The sequence below is a fragment of the Perissodus microlepis genome, chromosome 14 (assembly GCF_051167445.1).
Source record: "Perissodus microlepis isolate ML-2025 ecotype Zambia chromosome 14, ASM5116744v1, whole genome shotgun sequence".
NCBI lineage: Eukaryota > Metazoa > Chordata > Actinopteri > Cichliformes > Cichlidae > Perissodus > Perissodus microlepis.
The window spans coordinates 33,027,562-33,037,622 of NC_140474.1; the positions used below are offsets into that span (position 1 = coordinate 33,027,562).

General features: G+C 41.6%; 1 protein-coding gene across 2 annotated transcripts in view; it reads right to left on the reverse strand.

The window, feature by feature from the left end:
- LOC146374260 (unconventional myosin-Ic-like) overlaps positions 1-10,061 on the reverse strand; it is a 60,036-nt gene that overhangs the window by 42,556 nt on the left and 7,419 nt on the right. Inside the window, exon 1 of one of the 2 annotated variants that reach the window (XM_084951382.1) lies at positions 9,929-10,060. The exons of the other annotated variant lie outside the window; for it this stretch is intronic. The gene's annotated coding sequence lies outside the window, so the exon portion shown is untranslated. Of the gene's footprint in view, positions 1-9,928; position 10,061 lie in introns of those variants that run through there. 2 annotated transcript variants of the gene reach the window in all.

The following is a 10,061-nucleotide window of genomic DNA, read 5'->3' on the forward strand; positions in this document are numbered from 1 at the left end:
TGGAAATCTTTAACCCGCAACATCAACATAAACATATATATGGACAAACGTATTGTACAAGCTTATAGAGGCTCCCAGTGATGTTTCTCAGCTTAACATTTCCGGCATCTATACTGATGTTAAAATGATAAACACAAAATCTTTGCTGCCGATTGTTAAAACTAATATAAACTAGTATAAAACTCTAGAATCCCCATTTTAGATTTAGTCAGTGTGATTAAATATCTTTTTAAGAATGTGTTCAACCAACTGCCACACCCATAATAATTCAATACCGCTGGGGAACCTACAAGAGCAGCTGTTCCAAGTCTCACTTTAGTACTGCAGAGAATTCACACAAACACGCACGCAGACACACATGTAACAACGTCTTAACCAATTGTCATAGTCAGACTGGGCAGGGCTGTAGATATTTTGATAGTAAAGTTGCTAATTTCTGTTTGTAAAGCACGAATGTGGCTCAGGGTAACTGTGATGATTTGGCAAATATGCTGTACATAAATCAGGAGTAGGAAATCCTGGTTGTCTGGGGCTTAAGGCGCTGCTGATGTTGTAATTTTGTTTTTTGTTCTTTTAAACTTCAACAAGATCTTTTTGGGCCTGAAGGGAAAACTGAAAGTCATTCTAGAGCAAGTCTGTTATCTGACAGTGTCTCTCATACACACTGTAGTTTGGCAGGGTGCCCCGTTGTGTTAACATATAATCTTGTATGTTTGGTGGCACTTTTTGATCAGAATTGCATCATCAATTCAATCCCCTAAGTCTAGCACCATGGACCTTCCCATCTTCCAGCTGTGCGCAGATGGACAGATTCCAGCATCATATTGCAATATTATACCTTCCACTATAAAACCTGTATCCACTGTATACCGAATGCATGCCAATATGCATGCCAGTATACATTTTTATGTCATAAAAACTTTCATTTGACCTATACTGGGTCTCTGCTCTTGCATTATAATGCTGCAGCCGGCACCTTGTTGACACCAATGAAGTAGTCTATCAACAGTAACAGCCCTCCATTGAAAGGAAGGCTGAAAAAATACGCTTCATTTAATTTTCATTATTAAAGGCTGCTGCCTGAAAGCTGCAATCATCAATAAAACATTCACTACTTTCTTTCTACATCATCAGAAATACCATTATTGCAAACTTCTTTGAAATACTGTGATATAATTTTGAGGATTTAATCGCCCACACCTCCAATTCCACCTTTCTGGATTGCAACTGGTGACTGAAAGCTCTTACAGTGTTGTAGCACAGTGCTTTAGTATAAAGTATGACATAAACCCCTTACCATGTGAAACACAGGAGGATTAAACACATTTACACATTAACCCTACACGACCAACAGGTCTGTCAATGAATCGTCTAAATTCAAGAAAGCCCATATTAGAATGGACTGAATCTGTGCCTGGGAAAAACAATCAAATATTTTTAGGCTTTAGCAGTACCAACACTCCCACACTGTTAGGGTTTTACAGACTGACTGAAGAATTAATGAACAGTAACCTAACCCAACTACACCAGAACCTGGTGTCCTTTGGCCACTAATGTGCATTACATGGTTGTATGAGGACACTGTACATATGTAAGACATCAGGGGGGGAAAAAACTGTCAAAAAAGCCTAGTTCATGCCAGCCATTCTAATCTCATCCATCAGCTGTTGTTTGCATTCCTCCAGACTCCATAGGTTGCTTTATTTTCGTCTTTGCTTCCGCTGCTATCTGCCTTTTCCTTCGTGCCATATTGAGTTTTCTACAGAAAGAATAGGGTTCTTTTTTGTGCACTTATAATTCACGCAGTCAACCTCCTCCTTTCCCAACACTTCTTTCATAACTTTTCTTCCCTTTAATTTAATTTCTCTCTTTTCAGATTAAGACAACCCCTGCCTATATTAGTACTGACATTATCAAAGCTCCATGGAAAGACTTGGTTAAAGGTTAACAAGCAGGTGGAGAGAGAGAAGCCTTCAAAGACTTACCCAAGGACAGCCTATTATCACCACACTCCAGGCAAATGAAAACAAACACACACTTTCTTTCCTGTAAGTTGGGCTGCCTATTCAGAGTCCTGCAACACTTATTTGAAACTAGTTTTTCATGAAAGCCACTATATAAATTATTGTGTGGCTAGTACAACAGATATGAGAGCATACTAAAACAATCACTGAATTTTATAGTGAATGTGGTTTATTGGTGAACTTTGATACCAGAACTTTGAGAACTGACTAATGATAAGCTATCTAGGTAGTCAAGGGAGACTTGGATAGGCTCTTATTATACACGCTCTCCAGTTAACCTGCTTTCACACATGAACTGTGGGCAGTGTTGGGAGAATCAGGGCAGACAGTTGCTCTCTTTCAACAGCTCAACAAGGGGGAATCTCTGGCATCAGAGGTATTCTAACTACTTGGACTACCCTGTTTGGTTTAGGCGAGGGTAGCGCATTCAATGACACACACCCACTCTTTGAATTTACTAAACAATTACCCGCACTATTCTCACATTACACAGTTGAACAATATTATATACTAGGCTCAACTCTTCCTATCTTAAGTTTACTCACTAGCTGGTTCACTGGCCAGGCTGATGTTGTGGTGATCACTGATCTGCTGCTTTCCCAGCAAGGACCTTGCCTCACGGTCAGACATACTCCAACTCCCCCATCTCCGACTGCTATTGGTGGCAAGAGTCCTTCTCTAAAAAACTGAGCTGGAAGTCAACTCCAACCAAAGGGTGAAGCAAGTGGAGATCTGGTTCATGGGGCTGTAGAGCAGAGCAAGAACTACCATTACCAGATACTGTATGATGACAGCGTACAGAAACTAATAAAGGCTGGAGCCAAGCAAAAAAAAAAACAGAGTGATCTCAGGTAATACTGATACTGATACATGTAGCTGTCCTTCTTGGTTCTTACACTTGATATGAGTTCATTCTGTCACAAAACCATAAAAAAACAAAGGAATAAAATCTGTCAATTAACAGTTTGAGACAGATATAAGATATGGACCCAGGGAGAAGAATCTTAGAAAGTATGCATTTTGCGATGAGGTTTAAATTTCGGGGTTATGTCCAATACCGCTTAGGCACAAGTGTACTTAATAAGGCAGCTTACTAAACCAAAGGGCAGCAACTGTGTTGGGAAGGAATTTCATCAAGTTCTTTTTTCTCAGACTTTTTCTTTTCCATCTGCTTTCCAGTTTCACATGACACAAACATGCCTCATTCTCAAATTTCAGTGTGAACACATCTGACTTGAATGAGTCATGCAGTGAGCTAAGAATAGTAAACCTGAATCTTATCATAGTTAAGAGGGGTGCTGAGTAGGGAGGGGCTACAATGAGGAATTTATTTGAAGAATAAAATTTGAGCCTGTCTGAATTCTGCACAGCTGGGAAAAGCTTTAAATTTTTCTGATATTTGCTCCCATGCCCATCAGCATACACAATCACTGACACGCAATATGAACGCTTTTTCAACAAACACCGAGATTTGCCTTTGGTGTTATGTCACAGCAAACACTGAGCAGGTAGGTGTGCCTTTACAATGACAGATGATATTGAACATTACATAACTAGGAGAGGAGTGGACATAATCACATGCAAGTTCCCAGCAGGATCCAAAGAGCTTTGGTTGCCTGTTGTTAGAGTAAGGAGGGCAGATCACACACACATGCACGCACCTGACTAAAAAGGTAAATGTACAGGTGTTCTAGGCCTATTTTGGGATGGTTTACACAGTTTGACTTGCCCAGTGTAAGGACAAGGAGAGTGTTCTTGTTCCTCAGACCACCTACCTACTGCTTATGTGGGTGGCAGAGCCAGAGTACAATTCAAATCAGAGTACAAATCTATTATTGTACGTTTATAACTGTTGTGTTTAACCTGGAGGTAAGCGTTTGAGCCAAATCCAGTAGGGTTCTGAAAACCAAACAGTTACGCTTTAAAGTCCAAGAAAAATGACCCAAAATGTTACAACAGAACTACACAGCAGAAGATCCTCCAAACACCCACAGAGCTCCTCTCCTTCTGGCCTGCCAGTACACATTGAACAAGTGCAAGAGCAGAGGAAATTGGATTACCTTTTTAGCTTGTATCATCGGGTTAATCTGAGTAAAGGTGTGCAGGTGAGGCTGTTTACAACAGAACAGAATTAGGAAGCAACTTAGTCAGCACTGTGTAACTAAACATGAATGAGCAGTTCTTTACTTAGTCGAATTCAACCTGTCAGATGTGACTGAGGGCTGTTAGCAGGCATCAGTCTGTCTCTTTTTACTGTTTCATCACATCAAATACACTTGAACTGTGACAAATAAATAAATAAAACTCAAGCATTCAACTTTCAGTCTTTTGAGGACTTCCCATCTCCTACAGTCACACCGCATGTACAAAAATGGCAGTGAAGCTGGTGTGGATTTTGACTCATGTCCAGGGTGGTTTCCAGTCACACACCAGTCAAGGCTGTAATACTGAGGAGAAGCAGGATGCAGTCACTCATAGCATTTTTTCCCAGCAGGGCGGGGCTCGCTGTACCGCTCGTCAAGCTTTGGGATGTGGGAAAGAATTACATGGAAATGCTAAAGCAGCTGCCCACAGCTAAAACTAACCAGGCGCACATACTGTACTCACATACCCTACGAGACTGTGAGTCATCATCATACAGGTAACACACTCTGACTCACTGTCAGAGACAAGCTCTTATTACTTCCATTCAACTAGAGGGTTCCAGCACCCTAACACTAACAAACACCATCAAACTGTAAAGTGGTGCAGCAACAATAAAGAGAGCAGTGTCGCTCACTATTTCAGATTCATTCTATTAACCCTAACTATAGTGACTGACTGGTGTTACACTGAAATGGCACTGATGTTTACCCCACTACTGAGTCTAAGCACTTTTATGTGAATGATTTTGTTAAAGAGATGAAGAATTAGACAAAAGTCATGAATTACTGCAGTCTTACCTGTCTATTTGACATCTTTTCATCGAGATCATTCTGTGACAAAGGTAAATGACATTAACTGTGATTCTGTGCTTTCACTGATATAAGATGTTTAGTGGAGAACTTTGGTGTGTGCAGACATCCAGTTTTTCAGCCAATTTTCTTTTGAACAAACATTACAACTTCTTTTTTGTCCATTTTAACAGCAAGTGGCATTTACTGTGGCTCAAGAGTTGGCAGTTCGTCTTGTAATCGGAAGGTTGCCGGTTCGAGCCCTGGCTTGGACAGTCTCAGTCGTTGTGTCCTTGGGCAAGACACTTCACCCGTTGCCTACTGGTGGTGGTCAGAGGGCCCGGTGGTGCCAGTGTCCGGCAGCCTCGCCTCTGTCAGTGCGCCCCAGGGTGGCTGTGGCTACAATGTAGCTTGCCATCACCAGTGTGTGAATGTGTGTGTGAATGGGTGGATGACTGAATGTGTAAGGCACTTTGGGGTCCTTAGGGACTAGTAAAGCGCTATACAAATACAGGCCATTTGACCATATAAGGATACCTGTTCTCATCACACAGAGCCAAGAGTAGAAAGAAATCTGTCCGAGTTCATGCTTTGGGCCCACAGGTAATGCTTGTGCACATGCAGACCTCATTGTTTGAAATGCTGTTTGTGTTTAACAAGAGCATTTAGTACTTTTATAGTACCCATGCCAGGAATAGCATCACAGGTCAACTTTAACGTCACAGGGACTTTAAGGTCTTAACCTGTAAATGACATGAAAAACCTGAGCTGTTCTAACATGCAAATGTCAGTGTTCATGAAAATTGTACTTGCAATGCTTTTGATGCTTACAATGACATCGGCTTTCTAAGTTTATTAAAAAAACCAGGAACAACTGGGGAAAAAATTTCAAATGACTTTGATCTACACTTTCTTTTGGTCCTTCAACTTTAACTGAATTCCTTTGAATACTTTCTTTAATCCTGTGCTTCAACTACACAAAGTTTCTGCATTAACAAAAAATAAATCTATCAATCAGTCACTTCAGCTTTTACAGCAATTCTGTTATTTCAAATCTTTGAAATCTGAACCTTTAAGAAACAAACACACAGTCATTGCTAGTTGTTCACAGATTGTTTATCCAGAAATCAGTCGTGGTGAGATGAGAAACAAAAAAGTTTATTCTGCATGTAGAAAGTCTACAACCATAGAAATCGATTGTACCAGCCCAGATGGCTGTTGTTAATCTGTTATTGTGCTCTCTGTCTCCAACAGTCTATCTGCCCAAGGGTAGATCAATAGTCGCTCCCCTCCAGCATCTCCAACACCTTCCCATTTCAAGGTCTGATTTCATTTCCCACATGCAAACAAGTGGTAGTCGTCATCTAAATAACCTCCAGACACTGCGAGCACTGCTAACTCAGTCTCATTCTATTTAATTATCACTTACCGTGATCTGTGACTTGTCACATCTTATTCTTCAGTTTTCTATCACAATACATAGACAACACATGACTTGTGACTTATATAACTACTCACAAGACGACAAAAAAAAGCATATACCACCACTGCCTCTTATTGATGACTCCATAATATCTTTATGTAAGAAAAAAAAACTTCATGTGTGGGCATTCACAATGTTGCCTTCAGTGAGCTAAACGCCCAACATCAGCGGTGAAAGTAACGTGTTTACAATTTTTTTTTTTTTCAAAGTTAGTTTAATACTATGACCAACACAGCCAACGTCTATTAGAGCTCACTTCCATTAGTATCGAGTCTCTTGACTGTGTTGGCATCTTTAATGAAATTATTTAACAAATATTAGGTATGCTGTATGTGAAAGCCCATGCATGAAGTGTCTGCTTCAGTTTTGTTTTTTTAACCTGCAGCATTAACTTTAATCATTATCATGTGTCAGTACATCGCATTTGTTCATGGACGCAGCTTACCAACCAAGCTCACTAGCGTTAGTTGTTAACTAAGCACTCCACCCTCCTGTGCAAACATGGTCACTTATAGTTGAGAAATAAATAACGTGCCAGCTAACTCTGAGGCTTCAAAGGGCAGAGTCTAGAAAACAATGGGAGATGCCACTGTGTCTACATCCATCTTTTATATACAGTCAACAGTTCAACTAATAATTTCTTCAGTACAAAAATGGCAGTTAATTTAATTTAATTACATTTTTTTTTTTACTTAACCCAAACCTCATTACATGCAGGCAGCTTAGTCACCTAGGAGGCATTACTTGTGCATGGGCCCTGACAGTATTCCCGCCCACAAACCCAATGTTTTGTACATTTCTCTCATTCAAGTTTACACTCCCTTTACCATGACAACCGTAACTTTAACACACATCCCATTTGCTGACATCAACAAGTCTGACAGGACAAGTTGACATTATGAGGTTAATGAAGGGAAATTCCTCTCCGTCTCGCCCCCCTCCCAGTGAGTATTTCCTAAAGCAAAGTTTAAGTACATTAGCGTGTATCAACACACATCACACATTCACACATGCATGCGTTCCTCTCTCTTCCTGTTGTATAGCGGATGGTAGTGATCTGGCTAAGAGCCAGGCTGTCAGGTGTGCCCTTTGCAGTCCACCTGACATGCAGCTGAGCAACTACAGGCCAGGGAAGACCTTCACCCCATCAACAGCAGGTCCTGTATCTGCCAAAACAAAATGCTCAAAGTGGGAGTCGCCCAGTGTTCTTTTTTATTCAATATTTATTCAGCTCCAGGCAATCCCCTAACCCATCTGGTCTCACTGCAATGCACTGCAGAAACTGGCAGCAGAAATCTGGCATGAAGGAATCTACTAACTTCCATAACAATGTGGAGGGAAGCATGACTAGTATTTGATCAGATAAACAGGCAAAGAACAAGCCAGGACCAGTAAACTTTTTCCTCTCATGTGAATCCATGTAAGAATTAGATGTGAAATTAAAACTGAGAGTGTGGGAAAAAAAACTGAGCTCATAACGTTATCTTAATAATCTAAAAAACACACGCACCCATTTCACAAACCCTTGCATTGTGTTTGTGCTTAAAGTGGGAAAGTGAAAACACCCAGCCATGCAGAAGTAGGAATACATCCAGTGAAGAGCCCAACCTCACCCTAAACTACCAAACTTCACTCTCACCACAACTCGGCCTCAGCCATGAACCAAAATATCTCCGAAAGCCCAGCCCATTAAAATAAAATAAAGCCGGCAGTACAGCACTAAGGGAAGAACTGCCTTCAAGCCTCTGCCCACATCAGCCCAATGGAAACTGCAGCTAAACGTGACTGACCACAGAGTATACAACTGGTGGAACTGCTTTGGAAAAATGTATTGACTGCAGCACGCTGATGTGCATTGTGCCAAGTAGAATAATTGTGCAGACTGTGCACGCTGAAAATTCCACCATGTGCACTTTCTTTAAAGAGCTACCCAAATTAGACCACCCTGCAGATCAGTACAACCCTGCTTCAGGGCTAATCGTCTCCAGTTACAAGCTGCCATTTAAAAAAAAGGAGCTTGTATCAAACTTAGAGCACTTTAACAAGACGCTGAGGAGCAGCTGCAGCATGCTAGTCAGCACAGGGAGGCCCTGCCCTTCAGGTGACCTTGAAGGAACTGGTCAGCTGGTCTTGCTGCAGCTTGACCCCTGGAGGACTATCCCGCCCATTCTGGCTCACTTGTCTGAACTTCTATCTTCTGGTTTCTGTCTACACATGCATTTATTTAACTTACAGCACAGGCTATTTTGCGTTCCCCTTTCTGCTGGGTGGGTAATCAACTTCTCTTATAATCAAGATGAAGCTCAGCAGATCAGATGCCAAAACACAATTTCCTCAAAGATAAAAACAGCATAATGGTTTTATAACACTGCCTCAGTATTTTTGGTCAGATTTCTCATCCCGTGACAGCCATGAGCACCTGTGGGCTGCATTACATGCCAGCTGCTTGCATTATGTTTACCTCTTCCAAACCACACACAGGTTAACAGGTGGACAGGTTTGTGGACCAAGCCCTTCCTCAATTGCAGACACTCTCTCTCAGCACAAGTCCAGCGTCTTCTGACACATACACAGGGTCTCTTAAAGCTCCATTAAGAGATGGTTCATTTAAAATGATTAACACCGCAGCACCTTCTGCTTGCATCAGGTGTGCTACCCTGTGACGTGAGCCGTGTAGTTGCTGTCTTAATCCGTGTCTGTCTCGCGTCTATAAAAAGACAACCCCAACCTGAAGGATTTGATTTTGTGGGCTATAGGCCAAATCACTACGTGGCTAAAAGTCCACAGCACTGCTTTTCAATGAACGCCAGTGAGCCAGCTCCCAGAAAATACAAGCCTACACAAGTGTACGCATGACGGAGGACGGAGGAGAGAATGCCAGACCAAACTTCATTCAAACAAAAAAAGGGTCTCGTATTGGATTTCACTTGACACTTAAAATAATCACATGCAATGTTGATTCTTTAAACCGGTATATATGCAACACACCAGCAGGGCATGTTTAAACTTTGAACTTAAGCACTTAGCTAGGTTAGCTGAAATGCATCACAATTTCATATATTACTTATGACAGACAATGAAGCAGCGGTAGATAACAGAGTTTAACCGCTTTAACCACACTGTCCATTAATACGACTCCTGCTGCTGTATTACGAGTCTTGATGTATGGTTTAACTGAGTAAAATGAGTCACAAACAGGCTGTGTCGCGTTTAAACCCCACATTATTATTTTTTTTTTTACAATGGCGTTTTGGTGAAAAGCTTCTCTCCATATGGTGCACACGGGGACTTTCAGCCCACTCACTCAAACATGCTGCACTGTCACGAATTACTGAGCAGAGACTGGCCGGTATCACAGCTGTAACCAGTACAGCAGCCGTGAGGTTGGAAAGAGCCAAAGTTAACAGTTAGCACAGTAGGGCAACTGCCGAGGAGCGCGCGGGAGGAACCTAGCTTAAAATCTGTGTTTAAACTGGATGAAAGCTTACCTTACAACAGCCGAGGTCAAACGCGCTATGCCGCTTTTCTTTCACTCACTTCCACCGCTCGAGTTTTGGAGTTGTGTCTCACCGCCGTGTCAGTCAGTCCACTTACTGACTGGTCACTGTTAGTCAGTAGGTA